The sequence below is a fragment of the Pygocentrus nattereri genome, chromosome 11 (genome assembly GCF_015220715.1).
Source record: "Pygocentrus nattereri isolate fPygNat1 chromosome 11, fPygNat1.pri, whole genome shotgun sequence".
Lineage (NCBI taxonomy): Eukaryota > Metazoa > Chordata > Actinopteri > Characiformes > Serrasalmidae > Pygocentrus > Pygocentrus nattereri.
The window spans coordinates 40,139,632-40,160,345 of NC_051221.1; positions in this window are offsets into that span (position 1 = coordinate 40,139,632).

Genomic DNA, 20,714 nt, shown 5'->3' on the forward strand with positions numbered 1-20,714 from the left:
CTCTGGCAACATTAGAACTAATATCAGCACCATTGACTTTACCATGAACTACCAAGTCAGTGTCACTGCTGTGAACGAAGAAATTGCAAAACATCGAATCGCTTTTTACAGTGGACTACAGGTGCAGGCAATAAGCTACACTGATATTGGATAATCCGCCAATTACACTGCGTTTTACAGAAAGCTGCAGAATTAGCCCATCTTGGGGGGTCAATATGGGATTTTTGAAGGCTGCTGTTTCCTGTTGCTACGTAGCAGCATTGTTAACTATCAATCAGCATCTTGAAAAGTAGGTAGCATAGCTAAATAGCTATTATTGGGAAATGTCATTGATAATTTAGATCCGTGAAATCTATGTACTTGATTGACCACAGCCACCGGTCTCTCCTTCATGATCATCTGATTGGTCAGAAAAAAAAATTAAAAACACCAAAACGCTACTTGACTTTTTCCAGCTCAGTGCGCTGCAATAAAAGGCAGCAGAAAAGGGTATAACACATAATATTCATAGTGCAATAGATATATTTACAAACACACACACACACACACACACACAGAGGTCATAGGACAGAAGATGGGAAACACCCTGGACGGGTCGCCAGTCCATCACAGGGCCATATTTAAAATATTTATAATGCATAACATGCATAACATTATATAATTTTAATTCAGACTTTAATTCTGTGCGTTTAGTGGGGCATGATGGCTTATTGGTGGGGTATTTCCCCCACTAGATGACCTGCTGATATGTTGGTAACGGCCCACCACTTACATCTGGTCAGCAGCAGTCCAGGGGTCATAAAATGCCCAATGATGAATGGAGAAGAGAGGGGGTAGAGACCAATTATGCGTGGTAACAGATGGATTACAGATGCACTTGTGCATCTGAATATTAACCTGTAGAGAAAGTAGACCCTGTGAAGTGGCTAGTGAGTGGAAGTACAAGGTAGAGGTTTCTGATAAATGATCAGTGCGTGCATGCAATTGAATTTGAAGGTTTTCGTTTAAGAGAGACATGATTAAAATATGAACAAGTTAAACTATCTTTAAGTAGTGTATTGTACGTTTTCAGAGATGCATACTGCACGTGTCATTACATGCAGAGATCATCATTTGAGCTACTTCTGATCTCAGCATTGAAGGTTCCTGTACACAAAGGCTTCATAGGTTGAAGACCTTGAAATCTATTCATGTGTCCTACACAGGCTGAAACCATTTTGATGTAGCCCTTGCTCCTGTACTCTAAGTCATCATGCAGGTGTATTGATGTGTTCCATGGTGAGTCAGATAAGTCTCATGCTGTAGTGAGTCATAAAGGAATGGCATGCACAAACCTTTTACAGACACAGGACACAGGCAAGCCAAGGACAAGTACCGAACTCGGTGATCTGACTGCAGTGTATGAACAAGAGGACTCCACGTTGGAGTGGCCTTACATTTTCAGGGCCTGTACCTTTTTATGTTACGTAACGACTCTCCATATTGCCATATTTAGGGATGGCACTCATCCATAGCTAACTTATCGAGCTTCAAAGCCGCATGTATTTAACTTTTTCTATAGGCTGAGAAATCAGACATGAACAGTACCATACTCAGACATAACGTACAGTACATACAGTCAAGTGGACAATTCCACAGTGTTTCATTTTACTAGAACATATGCCTAAATATAATGTAATTGTATCCTGTATGAGTATAATATAACTGAGTCACAGTCTTAAGTGTGCAGCTGCAGTCACTAAGCTTGCATTGTTCTCCCTAAGAAACCTCCAGCAGCATTCCTGCAATGTAAACCACAGTAAATACACCGATTTGCATAATAAAGCCGAAGTCCTCCTCTCAGCCTGCCTCTCAGCATTGCAGCTTCTATGCCTAATTGTTTCACCTGTCTCCTTAAATAATAAATCATTTATAGTAGAGAATCCTCCAAAAATAGCCATTCTCTACTGTAAAGCAAAATCAATATGTACCAAACACACAGAGTACATTCTAACATTTTACAAGGTCTACCACCATATCACCATCACCGTTAACACTGATCACTGAGCCGTTTTAATAAGAGATCCTGTTCTAAATCCATAAACGTGCATGTCTTTATGTTGCGCTTGCCCATGTTGTCATTTTTCGACAATATCATAAGCATTATATATGCCCAAATCAGCACATCATCATCTAATGAGATCAAATCGTCCTACACACTATAACAACTTATGAGCCCAAAAACAGCCAAAAGATTCACAAATGTGTTTTAAACATCATTCCAATAAAGATGTGAAGGGATCTATTGTTATAAACAACAACAGATCAGAGAGCAGGACAAACTGTTATTTAACAGATACAATGACAGTCTGTTGTTTTCTACAGATTTATGCAGAGGTTTGATGATTGACAGACTGAGGCTGGTTAGGCTTGTTTCTTTGGGAACAAACTGCCTCTCGCTCAAAGAATTCAGAAACAGCGAGCGCAATTTTAAAATATTGAATTTGATTCATTCTAAGCCTTCGGTTCAAAGTTGTGTTTTGAATAATCAAATGTACAGCACTAGTTACAAGTTTGAACACATCGTGTTGAGTATATGCTTTTCCTAATCAAATAGTGTTGGGCTTGTGGAGTCGCACTTTTGAGGAGAGGGTTGGATTCAATGCAAAATATCTTTATAATCACCAGAGATGTTCACATATCACCAGTTTGGTTCCTTTTCCCACAGAGAACCGGAGAAAACAGCAGTGATAGAGAAGCCTCTGCTGACCCAAACAGAAGTATCAAGGTTAAGTACCCGTGATAGAGGCATACAACAGTATAGGATCAGGCCCTGAGAGGCAGAATAACTACTCTGTCAGAATTAACATTTAACAGTTACAATCAACCACAATCCAACAATTTTGCTTTGACTTGCTTGCCGATTGTTTAAGGCGAGAAACTACAGGATCATTTTATAAAACAACATATCATAATGAATCTCTTCCAGTTGATTTGATATTCTTGCAAATACTTTTATTTTCAAAATGATGAAAAATGCACATTTATTAATGCATATGATTACGTTTGCATATTTAAAAAAAATAGGATTTGGATGGAATTTGAATTTTTTTATCTTTTAATGCAAACAGAACAGATTATTGAAATCAATAAAAACACTGTGTGCTGTTATTGTAAACTGATGATCAGGTCATTTTTTAGCACTACATCTCACCTAAATTCAGCTATGAGCAATAAATTATGAAATCCTGCAATATCTGAATTACCACAGTTTATTTGGAAATGAATATGTAAAATAATAATAATAAAGAAAAATAGGCATTCTAGAAGCCGAAGTTGACATTTTAATCAATACAGTTTCATATGCAGTTTTAAAATGTAGTTTAATCTTGTAAATGCAATTTATCAAAATCCCTGGAAAATGATTGACAGGACACAAATAGTCATTTTGGCCTCCAGTGTCTTGGTTTGAAATATAAATTCTGAGGCTGTCAAACAACTGAAATAAATCATTTGGATAAATCACATGATTTTGTGCAGACAGTCACAATTAATCACGCTTCTCCCATTTGCTCAAATGTGACCCTGATATATTTTCAATTAAAAAAATATATTATTTACAAAATTATTATATACCAAATTATATTTGTGTAAGAGTGGACAAAATAAGCTGCATCAGAATGTATTTATTACTTTCAGTAATGCATATTTTGATCCATTGTATACAGTTTCCCAGCTTTTATATCAACTGCAGTCAACAGAGTCAACTCCTCCTTGACTGTAGCCTTCTTGTTCTCACATGTTTTTAATGTGTTAACTTTGGCATTGAAATTTACTTTGATGCACATGCATCATTTAAAAAAAAACAAAACAAAACAAAACAAAACAAAAAAAAAACACCCCCTGGCAAGCAGTTTCAGCAGCAAACAAGTGCTCAGAATATGTGGAGCTTCTTAAATGATGCTAGAGAAGCATCCCATGTGACTTCTCATGATGCTGCTCAAAGAATGGCATATGAAAAGCTACATCAAGCTATGAGGACCTACTTTAAGAGTGTGCTTTGCATCCTTTTTGGGAATTGCATAATTCCATGTGTGTTATTTCACAGCTTTGGTGTCTTCGCTATAACTCCAATGCGAAAAAGAAAGTTCTGTGAGTAAGTGTGTACAAACCCTTGAACAGTAGCGTCGTTTTTCAGCTTTTGTGTACTGAATTGTGCCTCCAAGCTCAATGACTGGTTGAGTGTGGATTGGGGTGATAAAGGGCCAGGAGTGCAGATATAGCTGATAGATATAGGGGGCAGTTGTGGGCTGGAGGTTAGGGATCTGGCCCTGTGACCGGAAGGTTGCCGGTTCGATCCCCAGGGCCGACAGCACATGACTGGGGTGTCCTTGAGCAAGACACCTAACCCCCAACTGCTCCCTGGGCGACGTGGATAGGGCTGCCCACCGCTCCGGGCAAGTGTGCTCACTGCCCCCTAGTGTGTGTGTTCACTAGTGTGTATGGGTTACATGTGGAGGTGGAATTTCCCCGGTTGTGGGATCAAAAAAGTATCTCTTAAACTTAAACTTGGGCAGAGAGAGAGAAAGATATAGTGATCAGAAGTGGGGACAGTAAGTAATCATGGGACAGTGCTCTGAAATATGCAGGCTTAAAGTGGCACAGCAAAGGCTTGTAAAGGTAAAGAATAGGTGAGAAGTCAGACCAGGAGCATGGTTTATGAACAAGACACCATACGCAAACAGAAAGGAGTGACCGGCTCACTTAAAACTGAAGCCTCTACCAAAAAGGCTAAAAGCGGGTGTGTTACAAGAGCAAAATGCACTGACTCCCCCATTTGAAGTGAACTTTCAAAATGACAGTTAACAGACTTGGAAATATCACCGGCCATCATTACACTCACCTTCGTTTGACCTCTCTTTTTCTGCAGCAAAGCCTCTTTTCTGATAGGCATCAGTAGATGTTAATCTAGGTCCCAGCACAGTGTAGTGGGGATTGAACTCGCTGTAGCTGCTGTAGCTGAATGCTCCATCAGCCTCCATGAAAGCACACCTGTTCCAACAGTCAAGTGTAGCAGTGCATCTAGTCTCTGAGAATCAGCTTTCATACACCAGTAAACCGAGTGCATTTCCTGACATGCACATTCACTCACATACACACAGGCACCTCTCTACCAAAACAGATTTGACAGCATCCACATCCTATAAGAAAGCTTGTGTTGGGAATGGAGCAGAGCAGAAATGTAGTGCACCCAGCTACACAGCACAAGGACACCACCTTTCTCTCATATTTCACTCAGGTAGGACAGCATGAGTGCTGAAAGGGTATCATGATGCCAGCAGTGCCACAACAGATGGGTGATAGGAGTGTACAAGACGTACATCAATGAATGGACAAAGTGGACAAATGGGACTGAGCAATTAACAAGACAGATCAATGAGAGGGACAGACCATGTGCCAGACAGATCAATAGTAAGACAGACCAGTAAGGGGACAGATCAATAATGAAACAGATCAATAATGGGACAGATCAACAATGAGACAAACCAATAATGAGACAGATCAATGAATAATGAAACAAACTTATCATGGGACAGAGAGAATATAAGACAGACCAAAAACAGGAAAAATCAATTAGAAGACAGACCAATAAATAACGGACAGACAAATTTCAAGACAGATCAATGAGCAGGACGGCCCAACAAGTGTGACAGACCAATAACAAGAAAGACCTTTGAACAGGTTAAATCAACAATTGGGACAAACCAATGAACAGGACAAATCCACTAGCAGGACAAACCAATGACCAGGACAGACCGATAGTTGGAACAAAACAGTGGGCAGGACAGATCAGTGAATGGGACAGACAAACAAATGGGACAGACCAATAAAGGGGACAGACAAACAAGCAGGACGGATCAAAGCATGGGACAACCCAATGAACAAGACCAGCCAAAACTGGGACATAATAGGACAGGTCAATGAACAGAGCGGACAAACTAATGACGAACAGACCAACAAGTGGGATGGGGCGATGAACAGGTTTCAATTATGAAACGGCTTCAGATTCCTATCAGGAATCAGGAATCATTCCTATCAGGAATCATTCCGATCAGGAATCATTCCGATCAGGATCAGGACAGGCCAATAATGAGACAAACCAATAATAATACAGACCTATAATGAGACTGATAAACAGGACAGAACAACTTCAACAAAATAGTGCGTCAAGTAAAAAAGGATCAAAGACTTTATAGAGTTCCCTACAGAACGGATACGGAGCTTCTCAGTACATCCCACATCTCTCGGTCTTTTCAGAACTGCCTACAGTAAAAATAATAAAGCTCCCACGTGAAAGCTGTGAGTCCAGGTGCTGAGGCAACAGAACACAATAACATTAAACTATTAAATTGACATTAATTGCACTACATTAATTGACCATTTTATCAGGTACATTTGTCATATAGGTGCACATTGGTCTACACTTACTGACTGAAGTTCATCTGTCACTATACATACTTTCGAGTGTGAGTGAAAGTACTACCTTTTGTCAATTCTCAGAGAAGTACAAATCCATATTAAGCATACTTAAGCACAACTGAGTAAATGTAATTACCTCCTGCAAACAATGGATCAATGAATAGGTGACGGGAAAAGAAAAACCAGACAATAATGCAACATAATTCCTCGTCTTCATGTTATACTGCCTTCATAAATCAATCACAGTCCATTTATTTTCAGACAGACAAACACACACACCTAGTTTGCTGTTTTTACTGCGTTTCCTCTTCTTTCTTTCTCTCATTCACGCTCATCAGTCTTCTCTTTCTCACTCCTATGCATGTCTGGCTATCAAAATGATCTATGTCCTTCCGTATATCTTTTGTCCAATCTGCACCTCTCTTGCTTTGCTCTTTCTTTCTCTGCAGCCTGTGGGCCTAGCTCAGTTCAACCCTCTCTTCAACACACACACACACACACACACACACACACACACACACACACACACACACACACACACACACAGATAAGGATTTACAACAGTAGGCCAGGAAGCCAGACAAATGGAGTGGCGATAATGAAGAGTGCGGAGAGGAGAGGTGGCCAGGGAGAATATGTTCCCCACTTTCAATTAACGGCCTCACCCGACGTGGCCAAGACAGAGGGAAGGGAGGGAGGCAAAAGGAAGAGAGGAGATGAGGAGAAAACTGCAGACATGGTGGTCTGGAGGGAGCTACATAAGGCAAAAAAGCTGTTCAAAAGGTCAGCCACATTTTCAGGGAGACAAAAGTAAACTCCAGGTTAAAAATAGTGATGAATTTTTGTAAAGATCAAGATAGGATTAGGTTCCAAGGTTTATGAGTTGCAGCTCTGTGGTTTCTGAGCCACCAACCCCTAAAAGTTGTGGGTTGGGGTTGGCAACCTCTCCCTCATCTCGCCCTGAAATATACTTCAGCAGGGAAACAGCAATCCGGGTTTTCTCTCCTAATACCGATTCCAGTACGGAGCAGTGCTCTGAGAAGCTACTGGTGGTTTCACATTTCTGATGAAACACACTACAGCAACCAGGCACACAGGACGTGGGAGTACTGAGGGGGCTACAGCACCCCCAGATATTAGTATTGTTGAAGAGCAACGGCTAAAAAGAAAGATGGAAACAGAACAAAAGAACACAACTTTCATTGTGAGAATAGCGAAGACCCATGTGTGCTTTCTGAATGGTGGAGTTACAGTAGTCATGCACTGGTTAAGTCAATGCTGCATTTTGTTTAGGCTGCTTCCATCAACAACTCTTGATCTCTTTGGTTGTGTAACTTGTGAGAGTCGCTCTATGCCTTAAAACTGCCCAAATTTGTTTTGAACATGTTTCGTTTTCACCCACCATCTACAGAGCCTCTGAATGGACATTCTCCCACTCCCATCCATTTATGTTGGCAACCATTAATACAATCTTTTGCAATAAATGTGCACATGTAGCTTGACTACGGCCTCACACCAGCAGCTATCCAGTCAACACTCAGATCAGCAACTGTGTCTTATCATCTCACCCCAAACAATTTAAATGAAAAAAAAAAAAAAAACACAAAGTATTTATCACAACATCAGTGTGTTTGTTTATATGCTATATGCTGCTAAACTTCCAGCATCCCTGATGGCAAAATTTATCACATTATTCTGAGAATTTTATCAGTCATTGCTCTGTTATAGCTCAAGAGACTGAACAGTGACTCTCCTAATATTCCAGTTCTCCTAAAATAGCATTAGACATGAAGGAGACCTGAGATGCTTCTGGTTCAGATAAAAATGATAATACTACTCCCAGTATCAAAACTGAGACTTTATTTAGATTTCTGCTGAACCTCAAGAGGGGATACATTTGAGATTACTGTGCTGTTTTAGTTCAGGAGAAATATCTAAGCAGCAGGAGAGACCTAAGCAAAAGTTTCCCTCGTCTTCTCATCTGATCTTATTGTTGTGCAGGAGAAACTGCAGTGACATTAAAAAGAACTATTTTTAATTAGTTTTTCTGTATGGGTGTCGTGATTGGCCCCTCCCAGTCCTCCTTGTGATTTTGTTCACCTCTGATCTTGTCCATGTGCTTCCTTGTTTTGATTCTTCCCTGTTCTGCCCCCTTGTTTCTAGACTCCGCCCTTGATTGTTTTCACCTGTGTCTTGTTAACCCTCGTTGATCTTGTATTTAAGCCTTTGTGTTGTCCCTTGTTAGTGGCTGGTCTTTGTATGGTGTTGCTTCTTCTGGCCTCCTTTGTGTGTCTAGTCTGTGTTCCTTGTTGTTATGTCTGTTCCTCGACCTCTCCGTGTTGGCTCTTTGACCCTGGACTGTTTAGACCTGGATTATGGATTTGCCCCTAATAAATCTCGCTTCTCTCAGCGTATGCGTCCTCCTCATCATCACTACCCCACCTTTCTCAGTGCAGTGATGAACATTGTAGCTCTGTAGTCCACCTGCATTGTGAACTCATGCTATTTTACATGGTTACCTCTGCCTCCATGAGGTAGAAAACATTATCACACATATCAAATGCACATGACGACATGGCTCAATCAGCTCTATTTTTCAGGTGGTAGACAAGTTGATGATCCCTATGTGGATCTTTTGTAGCATAGTTAGTAGGAGTGCAACATAACCGTTGACAACAGTTGCCACCTTTTTTTTTTTTTTATCTGATATCATTTTTTACGTTCCTAAAAGATCAGAAAAGTTTGCTGGACATATTGCACATTCTACAGAGGTCGGAAATTAAAATGCTGTTCTGCAAGTGGCATTTCATTACAGTTCACTTTAATCCATTATGATTCATCAGTAAGATTTACATTTAATAATGTTGGGCAATATGCTGATTTGTTTAAATGACTTATTTTTTTTGTTGGCCTCAGCAGAGATATGCTGCCCTGGGCACAGTAAGTGTCTGTGTGGGCTATATGGAGTGGCAGCTCTGTTGGGAAAAGACTGGGGGATGTTCTAAACAATAAAAATCAAACTGAAATCATCTCTCAGTCAATAATTATGCGTATAATAACATGTTTCATTTTTGTATTGCACTCCAGTTTGTATCGAAGCATGGCAGTGTTTTTTAGCTCAAATAGCATATATTCGGTTACATCTCACATAATTAGCTGCTACCAACTGCAGCACTGATAATGACACTGGCTCTTGTTCATCAAAGCTGGGAATTAAAAAAAAAAAAAAAAGTGTAGACTGCCTTTTATGACAAATAGACTACTGTGTTTGATTCATGAAACCTCTGTTTGTGCTCTGCTTGTGAGCCAATGGCTCTGCTTGCAAACACTTATAGGCCCTTACTGACCAAAATGTGTACCACTGTTAAACAAGAAAAACACTGGCAGTAACCATCCATCCATCCATCCATCCATTTTCTAAGCCGCTTCTCCGCCAGGGTCGCGGGGGGGTGCTGGAGCCTATCCCAGCAGTCTTCGGGCGGAAGGCAGGATACACCCTGGACAGGTCGCCAGTCCATCGCAGGGCAGACAGACAGACACAGACCATCACTCACACCCAGCGGCAATTTAGCACGTTGACTGCATGTCTTTGGACTGTGGGAGGAAACCGGAGAACCTGGAGGAAACCCACGCAAACATGGGGAGAACATGCAAACTCCACACAGAGAGGAGGTCGCCCCTGGTCGCCCGGCCGGGGAATCGAACCCAGGCCCTCCTTGCTGTGAGGCGACAGCGCTACCCACCACGCCACCGTGCCGTGCAATTACTGGCAGTAACAAGTTCTTTAAATCAAGGCAACATCTAGCCTCAAGCCTAGAAAGTAAAAGTTCTCAACGCTAAAACGTCTCTTCACTGTTACTACACACCACTACATTCAGAGACCGTAGAAAAGGCTGCAGATACTCACGCCTGTCCAGGCAGCGATCGCAACCGCCACGCGGAGCCTGCAGCAACTCGCCAGTGGTGCGTGGCCTGGTCCCACAAAAATGACAATACACCCAAATTCAAACACTAATCACAGCACAAAAAGAAAAGAAAAACCCAACCCAGCGTTCACTCCACCAACACTGTTAACATGGAATAGGTACAGTGTGCGTTTATACCAGTGTAAAACTAGTATAACATTTGGACTGGATTGCTATATGGAAAATATTATTAATATTATTTTTATGTTCCATTTTCTTCCTTTTATTGGAATTATAGATGATATTAATGATGAATTAATTTTTGTTGTGAACTGCAAATTAAACATTTATATTTAAATAATGTTTCAATTTTATTCAGGTTGTTTAACTATTATTCTCAAACGTACACACAACCCTACCAGACTTGAGATTGATCGTAGAGTTGTGTTAAAGATGAAATTGATAAATAAAGAACTTTTAATTAGTGTATGCTCATTTTACTGTCACATCTGGTTGAATGCAACTTCAATGAATAATGACCACTGTGATTTCATTGCTGCGAGAGATTTTTTTGAAAAATCACTTCCAAAATGTGTCTAAAAAATTGGATTCACACAGGTAACCAGACAGGAGGAGAAGCTTCACTCTCACTTAAACTTGTAATACTTGTAACATCTAGTGCTTCTGTAATGCAACCAGAAATAGCCAGATGTTCGCGATAACAATGAAAAATGTGGCTTTAAATGTTGTGAGGTTTGGCAAAACTCAATATCATTGAACAGGCAATGGTCAAATCCAGAAAGGTCAAAATACAAAGACGGACAAACATAAACACAACCAGGCAACAAGATCCAGAAGGGCAAAGACAAAAAGACAAAGGTCAGAATATCACAAAATGCAAAAAAACAAAGGTCAGAAAAAAACACTCAGGAGTTCTCACCAGAAGAAACACCACCTCACAAATAAACTAGTCTAAAAGCCTGGGCAGGTGAGCGTCGGCAGGCACGTGATCTCCCAGAGGATTCCGGGATGTGGAGTTCATAGAAAGAGAGCAGGACAGCTCCACTGCCCAGTGTTGACCAGAAGAGGATGGATCCCTTTTCTGAATCTTGGTTCCTCTCCACTGTGTCTCTCAGCCTATCCACTATGGTTCTGATCCTGGATTTCTGTGAAACTGCTTTATGACCATGTCTACTACAGAAAAAAGACAGATACCAAGAAAACAGTACAAAGCTGAATAGGATTGCCTAATTCTGCTGCTTCACTGATTCCAGTATCTATTGACTTCTCTATCCGCATAAAGGGGCATATTTCAAACATACAGGCTGTACTGTAGGTCACATCTATCCAAGCACATGACATCTTTGACATCTTTGCCCTGGCTTTTCACTCATGATACGCGAAAGCAGTGCTTACCGCCCAAACGCAGAATAGCAGTTTCAGAAAGTTCCTGGCATTTGAGAGAATGCGTGAACTTGAAAGAACAACTTAACAAGCTCCAAATGCCAAGAAAGATGTCACATGCCGTTATTGGCAGCCAGAGCAGCCTCACTTTGATTGAAATGGACTAAAAGCAATAACTGTCTGAGCTTTTCGTTTTTTTTTTTTCTTCCTTCCCTCCCTCCCTCCGCAATGCGCTGTATACTCATTTCTGCTTGCCTGGACTGCCATGGCAACAGGAGGACCACGATATAGAAGGTTCAAGGATTGCTCTTGTTCCTGCGGCTTTTTAATTATGCTGGGCTACTGTGGAACAGATGCATTCAGGAGCTGTACTGACACCCACAAGCCTGGAGGAGTTATTCTCTCTCTCTCTCTCTCTCTCTCTCTCCTCTGCGTGTGTGTGTGTGTCTCTGTCTCTCTCGCTCTCTCGCTCTCTCCCCCTGTCTCTCTCGTGCTCTCTCTCCCTGTGTGTGTGTCTCTCTCTCTCACTCACTCTATCCCTGGTCTCTCTCTCTCCTCTCCCCCTGTGTGTGTCTCTCTCTCCCTCTCCTCCTGTCTCTCTCGCTCTGTCTCTCCCTGTGTGTGTGTGTCTCTCTCTCTCTCCCCCAGCTCTCTCTCTCTCCCCGTCTGTCTCTCTCTCTCTCTCTCCCCCATCTCTCTCTCTCCCTGTCTGTCTCTCTCTCCCCGTCTGTCTCTCTCTCCCTGTCTGTCTCTCTCCCCCATCTCTCTCTCTCCCCCCCTGTCTTTCACTCTCTCCCCGTCTCTCTCTCTCTCGCCGTCTCTCTCTCTCTCTCTCTCTTGTCCCCTGTCTCTCTCTCCCTCCCTCTCCCCCTGTGTGTGTGTCTCTCTCTCTCTCTCCCCCTGTGTGTGTGTGTCTCTCTCTCTCTCCCCCTGTGTGTGTGTGTCTCTCTCTCTGTCTCTCCCTGTGTGTGTGTGTCTCTCTCACTCTCTCCCCGTCTCTCTCTCTCTCCTCCCCATCTCTCTCTCTCTCACTCTCCCCCCGTCTTTCTCTCTCTCGCTCTCTTGTCCCCTGTCTCTCTCTCCCTCCCTCTCCCCCTGTGTGTGTGTCTCTCTCTCTCTCTCCCCCGGTGTGTGTGTGTCTCTCTCTCTCTCTCTCCCCCTGTGTGTGTGTGTCTCTCTCTCTGTCTCTCCCTGTGTGTGTGTGTCTCTCTCACTCTCTCCCCGTCTCTCTCTCTCTCTCTCTCCTCCCCATCTCTCTCTCTCCCTGTGTGTGTGTGTCTCTCTCACTCTCTCCCCATCTCTCTCTCTCTCTGTCTCCCCCTGTCTCTCTCTCCCCTTCTGTGTCTTATCTGCAGATAGATGATTATTAATTGGGTAAATATGCCTCCATAAAGGAACCTGAGCTAGAGATTGGAGGGGGGAGGAGGAAGCACAGCAAGCCAATGAAAGGATTAAAGAATAAAAGTTGAGACTGAAAACGAGGCTAAAGCAAAGAGGCAGAAGGCAGAGGGAGACGGGCACAGACGGCAGATCCGCTCCCCTTGGCGAGATTTATCTGAAACATGTTAAGCTACACCACATGTAAAGGGTAGACTATTAAGGGTTTAGATTAAACAGGTGTGCTTCACAGCCCCTCAAAGCCTTCGCTTCGGCAAACACCTACATGGCACTTAAGAGTGGTGTGAGACAGAGCGCGGGCCAAAAGCAGACAGCAGCACCTGCAGCCAAGAGACAGAGAAATTCTTTTCTCCTGATAACGTGAGAGAAGTGATAACAGCTCATTAGCAGCTCTTAGAGTCAAACAGTGCAAGCACAGTAGAAGCACAAACACACTTGGTCAGACCTCGTTGATACAATCTCCAACAGTGAAATCTGAATCCGAATCTTATTCAATTGCCAAGTGCAAGGTGTGCAAGGATTTCCTGTTGATGTAGGTGTCAAAATACTGTTAGCTGCCAGTTTATTAGTGACCAACACTCACTGGACATTGTATGAGGTACACCTACTAAATATGAGTGCTGTTAGGTTGACTGTAGCCCATCTGTTGCTGCATAGGTTCTCAACAACCAGACCCGGCATCAGGAGGTCATTTAGTGGGGCCCTGCTAATTAATCTTTAAGCCCCAATAAACCTACTACACTTTATATACCCTTTTATAGCAGAAACAAATTGAAAGTAAATTAAGCAGTTAGCAGCAGCAGTGTGCACAATGTTTACTTTTACTTTCTTGCCTAACATAAAAAATTGCGTCAATTAATCTGGGGGATTTGTGTCCCTCTCCCTCAAAACTCCATGGTTTTTAGATGCCCCACTTATGACTAGGTTCTAGCGCCAGGCCTATCAACAACACTCTACTCTGTCTAACAAAGGACTTCATTCGTACCTGAGACACATTAAGCATGTTTAAGATTCTCCACAAGAGGGAGATTAGCACTCAAGTCACTTTCAATGAAAGGGAGGAAACTGTCACACCTGATATTCTACAATTAGTGACAACTGTCACACCTGTACGAGCAGGAATTTAAGCAAACTTCAACTAGTCCAAAACGCCGCAGCCAGGGTCCTCACTAAAACTAGAACATTTCATCATATCAGTCCAGTGCTATCATCACTTCATTGGCTGTCTGTTAAATTCCGTATTGATTATAAAATCCTTTTATTGACTTATAAAGCCCTACATGGGCTCGCTCCTGAGTACCTACAAGACCTTATTCCCATTATGACACATCACGACTGCTCAGATCCCAGAGTGCTGGCTTATTAATAGTTCCCAGAATTCCTAAGGCTGCAGCTGGGGGAAAAGCTTTTTCTTATAAAGCCCCCAAACTCTGGAATGATCTTCCAGAAACTGTTCGGGACTCAGACACAGTCTCAATCTTTAAGACTAGGCTGAAAACTCACTTGTTCAGTTTAGCTTTTGGTAGCTAATGTTCCCCCCTAGATAAAGGCAGCAGATCCAGGGGTCCATGGACACAGGGAATTATAGTAAACTGAGACGCTGGTCGTCCCGCTGCTCGCACGCGGTCACTCAGGCTTGTGGACGGTGGAGCGGAGGGATGCCGAACTGGTTCAGAGTGCTGCCATGTCTGTGTGTCCTTCTGGTTCTCTCCTGTTAGTTAAGCTGTTATAGTCAGATCTGCCGGAGTCATTAGCCACACTCTGGAAATGTTTACCTTCCCTGTTTTACGTACAAACAGACAGAATAAAACTAATTCCCTCTCCATGCCTTTTTTCAGAGTAAACGACCGCCCACATGTCTGACCGGACACTGAAGGACGATTGACTGTCAAGCCCTCCTGCTACCCGCTTCAGACCAGCTGCCCACGCCCCAGCTACCACCACCTACCTTGGACTAGCTGCCCACCCTACACTGATGTTATCATAGACTCTATGATTCTAGTTATTCCTAATACCAATATTACTGCTATTAATATTAGTAGTATAATCACTTGTAGGTAGTTTGACCAGATGAGGATGGGTCCCCCCTCGTGAGCCTGGTTCCTCCCAAGGTTTCTTCCTCAGTTCTGAGGGAGATTTTCCTTGCCACCGTTGCCCCTGGCTTACCCACCGGGGGGATTTTACATTTTTTACATTCTTGTTAATTGTTTCTAGAATTCTGTGAAGCTTCTTTGTGACAACATCCATTGTAAAAAGCGCTACAAATAAATTTGATTTGATCTGTTGTTGCACTTCCTTTCCCCTCTCCAGTCAATGGAAAGGGACCACCATAGGACCCCAGCTGACCAGATTTTAGTATTGGACTGTTTTCAGCAAAGCAGCATCACCAACATGGTAGTAGCATGTTAGTGTGTGTGGTGCTAACAAAAAATATCCAACCAGTGGTGGTTCTTTGCTCAGATGCTGAGCACTGATGAAGACCAAAAAAACTGCTAACACAAACTGCATAAAAAGATGACCTATAGTTTCTAACTGTGGTCAGCAGGTGGTAGTCCCAATGATGGCTGAGGGGGAATAGAGACGGATAAACGAGCTAATTGTAAAGTGAAATAAAATATATTATTTAATAAAATAATAATTTTGTGATGCACACAAAAATGATATTAATGCTAAATCTGTGTCAAATTTTTAAAAGGCATATTTCTTTAATGAACTGTGGTTTATTCTTATTTACGTTTCTTAGTTTTGTCTGATCAAGGACAGCAGAAATGTAGGCTCCATTCAACTATTAGCAGGCAGCCACAGATGCATGCCAGCAAAGTCTGTGGTAAATGTAAATATTATATTGCATTGTGGTGGTCAATAAAAACAAGTTGCAAGTTGTTACCTGCCAATCAAAAACTGGGAAAAGACATATGTAGTTATTAAATAAATCAAAACAGTAGTGTGTCTAATATTCATATCCATATTTGTGTCTGATTATAACACATTACATCTGTCCTTTTCCGATTACCCATTTTTCAGGTACATAGAGAGCTGATAGTGCTGCACACTGCCACCAACTGCACCACTGATAACGACAGTTTGATTTCACTGGTGTGGGAGCCTGGAGTGCAGCTTTACTAAGTGAAGTTATTGACTAACATTAATCACATTGATTTGATTGCGATAAATGCTTCAGGGAGACCTCCAGAACATCTACGGCTTATAGCCTATCTGATAAAGCAGTTCTGGTGGTGAGGCTGCTGTTACAGTTTTGTTATATGAAATATTTATCAATATGTAGGTAACGTTTTGGTCATTTTAGCAAAGGCGCTGCTCTGCATATGTGCACCTACACATTTTAAACCATGCAGAATGATCATGCGAGAGGTCTCAGATGTTGGAAGAGTCTAATCATGCTTCTGCAAAATACACAACATAATCTATGGAAATAATCTTTGCTGTACAAAACAATTGATGTTTTAGTGTTGGAGCTGCCTTAAAGTTTTTGAATGAGTTTTGAATAGTAAGTTAATGTAACAAGAATCTGTATTTTATTCCCAATAAACTATTATTTGAAGTTCAAATAACTTAAAATTTCAAGGCAGCCCAGGCATTAACTTTTTAAATTTAAACCCCAATATATATATATATATATATATATATATATATATATATATATATATATATATATACACACACACACACTCACCGGCCACTTTATTAGGTAGACCCGTTCAATTGCTTGTTAACACAAACAGATGATCAGCCAATCACACGACCGCAACTCAATGCATTTAGGCCTGTAGAGGTGGTCAAGGCAACTTGCTGAAGTGTAGACCGAGCATCAGAACGGGGAAGAAAGGGGATTTAAGGGGCTTTGAACGTGGCGTGGTTGTTGGTGCCAGACGGGCTGGTCTGAGTATTTCAGAAACTGTTGATCTGCTGGGATTTTCACACACAACCATCTCTAGGGTTTACAGAGAACGGTCCGAAAAAGAGCAAACATCCAGTGAGCGGTCAGTTGTGTGGACGAAAATGCCTCGTTGATGTGAGAGGTCAGAGGAGAATGGGCAGCCTGGTTCCAGATGATAGAAAGGCAGCAGGAACTCAAATAACCAACCAAAATCTCTGAGGAACGTTTCCAACACCTTGTTGAAAGTCTGCCACGAAGAATTAAGGCAGTTCTGAAGGCAAAAGGGGGTCCAACCTTTTACTAGCAAGGTGTACCTAATAAAGTGGCTGGTGAGTGTAATTTTACAGTGTACATATACCACACAACATGAGCAAAACTGCGTTCCTTCTGGGCCACAGCTCTGCAGAGACTAGTGTTTATCCTCTTCTAACACTCAATTTGACAGAGGAGCTGAAGAGTTGAATCATAGGTCTTTAATAAGGCAGAACACTAAACTCTGCAGAGCTGTTGCCTGACAAGAATCCACACTTTGTTTATAAATACTGAAAATGTGTTTAGTTATACACGCATACATACAGTATGTATAGTTGAGTGAGCACTACATAATGTATGCTTGCAATACACATCTTAAGGAGCATCTGTGCCAATCGTCACTGAAGTATGCTGGAAAGTTTATAGGCTAAGTTCTTCAACTCAAAATCCAGTTTGTGGTCCTGGATTTGTAACTTCTGTTAGGTATTACAGAAAAGAGTGAATCAGCAAAATCCAGGACTGGATTTAAGGTTCAGAGAACTCTTGGCTAGAGAAATAAGCACAGTTGAAGAAGGATACCTCAGACAATATGCTTTGTCAGGAATTCTGTATGTGTATTGTGTAACCAACTTTCTTATACATGCATTTCTTTACCTGGACAACACATCATCTGACAAACATTCATAATAACATACATTCACATACACTCATGCTTGCTTTCAGAGAGCTGAATCGCTTTTAGATGCAATTTCAAATGACAGACAGCTCCCAGATGTCTTTTCTATGGCCATGAAATGGATTATTGCTCATAAACATGTAATTGACTGTAACCATTCCAACAAATTGCATCCATTGTCATGTAAAGTCACTCTACCGCATTCTGTACGCAAACTATTATTCTTAGTTGACTCAATGTTGCTGGAAAAACTCCCATTATGGCACTTGTGCACAGTCGTATACAAGTGACAATACAAGTGACAGCACTGCACATCTTCTCTCACTGTCATACTTTCTTTCAGTGGGAGATTATGGCAGGATTAATCACCTATTCTATGCACACACAATCGGAATGCTAATGTCCGTTTTATGCAGCGTAAAATGGAATACATAAAACCACCAGTGCTGGGTTTACATAAGGGATGATCTGTAGCTTTGGTATTACTGTAGGCCTTCGTATGTGTAGTCAGTCTGTGTGCTTTGCACCCAGTTTGATTGCAGGAGTGTGTGTTTCCCTAGAGCACTGCTGTTTTAAATGGGGATCAGGCTTCCTCTGCCACTGCTACCACTGTACGTGTGGTGCTGCTGCGCCTGAGACATAAACCATTTTCTCTGAGGCTGTCTGTCGATAGAGAAAAGGGCATGTTATTAAAAAGAAAGACCAAAAGCAACATATACCCACCCACACAGACAGACACACTCACACCCTCCTCTACCACCACCTCTACCTCCAGCTGACATGAAACGGAAGTCACCAATACCAAATTCAAGGAGAATACTAATAAACAATAATATCTAGAACTATCTGTAATATTCAATAGTGATGCATAACTTAAAGCCAAGCCTTTAATTTATGCCACAAAACTAGATTCGGAGTGAAAACATGGGGAAAACCCACCTTTATAATAATGAGTTTATAATAATGATTAAGTTAATTTCAGCTTGTCTTCCTATGGGATTTTAGTACTTTGCTTAGCTCCAAGCACATTTTTTGCCGTTCCAGATTAAATTCCGACATGTGAAGCTTCCAAGCTTTATCTGACTGACATATTATCATATATATTTACCTTGTACTATTTTACTCTTTCTCTTAGTCTAAAGACTCCTGCTGATTGGATATCAAAATGTGATTGGTGGAATCCTCTGTCACTAGCAGCTCTTTACTGCCTGATATTATCGGTCATTGTCAGTAATCAATGCTGGTTTGCAATTGCCAAATTTTAGAAAGAGTATGAGTGATGTAGTGGGAGTTGAAGGGCATGAAGAGTGATGGCAATCTTGCTCTACATATGCTAGACAGGTAATAAGGCCTCTGAAGACGTGCCATTCTGTAGTCAGCGTCATGCCCATATAAGGAACTTCGGATAGCTTTTCTATATTTTTCTATAAGAAAAATGAATGCCAATTTTCCATTGTTATTGCCTTCAGTCCCTGTGATACTGCATTCTGCAGGATGGTAGATCTCTAGGACCAGCTCTGGAGACAGCTGCTGTAGTGCAAGATAAGAAAATTAGAGATAGAAGCCAATCTAAAGCTAACAAAAAGTCCAACAAAGGTAATGTTATTGTATTGTATCATAATAATGCAATTGTTTAAAATAAAATAAGCACCACTGGCCAGTTGCAGCAGCTGTGCGTAAGTTCAAACATAGGCTAGCTGTGACGTGTTTACTAGTTCAGGATTATCCATTAGAAAATCACAATGAGTTGCACCACACAAACTAGTTTTAACGTTGAGCTTGGTAATTACTAAATATTTACATTTGCCCCTTGAGCAAGGGTACGTTTTGGGGGGAAAAGACTAAAAACATGACTTTTTTGGTTGACTAAGCTAAATGCTATACTAAGCTGTAGCTGTATACTAAGCTCTACTTACTAGCTGTACTCATTGACCCTGATTTGAGTTCTAACTCTAATCTAGAGTTCTAGCTCTAGCTCACAGTTCTAGCTCACGGCTCTAATCAGTGCCCGATTCTAGATAAGAAATGACTTACAGATTTGTGATGCAACCAAATTAGTTAATTTAAAAATAAAAAATAAAAAAGTTTGAAACCAACTAGTGGTAACTGAGGACTTAATGATGACTTCACGCCCCACTCTTTAGTATAAACTAATGCAAAATTAGTGTAATGTAGTCCACATCTCAGCTACAAGAGGAACAATGTGGGTTTCGCCCAGGTCGTGGACACTGGCCCAGCTTTTTATCCTTACCAGGGTCCTGGAGGGTGCGTGGGAGTTCGCCCAACCAGTCCACATGTGTTTTGTGGATTTGGAGAAGGCATTTGACCGTGTCCCTCAGGGGATCCTGTGGGGAGTGCTCCGGGAGTATGGGGTGAGCGGCTCGTTATTACGAGTCATTCTGTCCCTGTACAAACGGAGTAGGAGCTTGGTTCGTATAGCCGGCAGTAAGTCGGATTGGTTTCCAGTTAGGGAAACTGGACTCCACCAGGGCTGTCCGTTGTCACCGATTCTGTTCATAACTTTTTTTATTTCTCGGAACAGCCAAGCGGTGGAGAGCGTCCAGTATGGTGGCCTCAGGATTTCACATCTGCTTTTTGCGGATGATGTGGTCCTGTTGGCGTCAACAGGCTGGGACCTCCAGCTCTCTCTGGACCAGTTTGCAGCCGAGTGTGAAGCGGCTGGGATGAAAATCAGCACCTCTAAATCTGAGACCATAGTCCT